This window comes from Heterodontus francisci, unplaced genomic scaffold, assembly GCF_036365525.1.
Source record: "Heterodontus francisci isolate sHetFra1 unplaced genomic scaffold, sHetFra1.hap1 HAP1_SCAFFOLD_61, whole genome shotgun sequence".
Classification (NCBI taxonomy): Eukaryota; Metazoa; Chordata; class Chondrichthyes; order Heterodontiformes; family Heterodontidae; genus Heterodontus; species Heterodontus francisci.
In genome coordinates this window covers 6,054,749-6,056,437 of record NW_027141441.1, presented here as the reverse complement: position 1 = coordinate 6,056,437, position 1,689 = coordinate 6,054,749, and the positions used below count along the sequence as shown (strand labels likewise).

Sequence of the window (1,689 nt, the reverse complement as noted above, 5' to 3'; positions counted from 1 at the left end):
ACAGTGTGGTATAAGGATGTAAAGGGTTAATGCTGAAGATAGTGGGATCAACCCCTCCCACTGTCAGAGTGATGATGTAACAGTGACATGAGATGATGTTTGGGAGAAGAGAGAGCAGCACCAAGGATATTGTGTAAATTAGAAAAGAGTTCTTAGTTCTTTCAGCAGGAACTGTGTCCAGAAAATATCGAGAACCTCACAATTTTATTATTCAGGAATAGGAACACAGATATTAATTCCAAGTGACATTTCTGGGACCAATTAACAAAAAAAGTAGAGAATAATATTGCTCACTGATTGAAATCCCCCAGTGAGGAGACAGTTAAACAGGTGATCTGTTGGGGCATCCTTCGATCCAAGGTTTCAGCAACATTTCATCTCCATTTTTGGTGAAATTCTCTGTTATTTGCAATTTTTGTTATCAGCTTTGATGGGCGAGTGAAAAAACTGAAAAAATTGAACAGTTCCATCCTTTCTTTTCTTCCTTCTTCTGTTCTTTCCATCAGTTTCTCTTTTCTGTCCCAGATCAATATAATGATGAGAATCCCAATTTAATCTGCTGTTTCTGGTGTTTTATCCATTCCAATTAAAATTTCAACATTCCAATCAAATCTATTTGTTATTCCACAGTGTCTCTCCATGTGTTTTATTCTGTTGTCTTCTCTCACAGTCTGTTTGATGATCAATGTTACATCTCAGTCTCTGTTCTGGTGAAGATCAGAAGCAGTGATATCTGTTTACACCACCCGACAAGTCGGCCTGAGGCTGTGCCTCGCTGATCATGTGGAGTTAAAGCAATTCTTCCAGTCAGTTAGTTCAGTTTTCATTTCATGAGAAATTCGGTCATCATGACTTCGTCAGTGACCTAATGGTTCAGGTGTCTGAGTGATGTTAATCATGATGTGATGAAATGATTGTATGTTCCAGTCTTTCCGTGGTGGGTTTTCACACTGAGTAGAAACGTGTTGGACATGGTCTGGAAATGTTTCACACCGCTCCATTCCCAACTTCATTTACTGACAGAAGATATATTTCCATCATGACACAGCTGGCTGCACAGCCAGAAGCTGTGCTGAAGGTGACAGCTATGTTTATTCAACTGACGAGGTGGCCGAGAGGTTAAGGCGATGGACTGCTAATCCATTGTGCTTTGCACACGTGGGTTCGAATCCCATTCTTGTCGCTAGTTTATGAACTGTGCAGTGTATTGTTTATGTGTCAAGTCAGCCTCGAAACCTGTTCTTGTCAATGTCCAGACAGTGATTGGAGAATTGGTTATACTTTATTAAAATTGAGACAGACAATTGGAAATCTTCACCCAAACTGCACTGGAATGAAGATCAAATAGGGATCACGAAACGGAGCAGGATTTTTCCTCCCCTCCTTCCTTCCATCTTTACTTTCTCTGGATTTGCACCAAGTGAAAGACAAATGGGAAAAGCAAATGGCGAGGGAGCAGATGCAGAAAATTATCCTTTGGCAAGAAATTTATTTTCAAATCTTCTTGATAGATTAAGTGAGTGAGCAATGCTTTGGCAGATGGAGTTTAAAATGAGGGGTCATCTACTACCTACTACCTAGATTAGAGTGTTTTTTGTAAGAGGTGAGATGTTAGAAACGGCGGAGGAGCAGAGACCCGAATACTGAATTAATAAAAGTTAGTGGACTGGTAGAAAATAATGTGAAAAG

At 39.9% G+C, this 1,689-nt stretch overlaps 1 non-coding gene across 1 annotated transcript; it reads left to right on the top strand.

Moving 5' to 3' along the window:
* Positions 1-1,101: 1,101 nt before the first annotated feature.
* On the top strand, positions 1,102-1,183 carry trnas-gcu (transfer RNA serine (anticodon GCU)). The gene has a single exon. It is a non-coding gene; the product is annotated as a tRNA-Ser (tRNA).
* Positions 1,184-1,689: the final 506 nt, after the last annotated feature.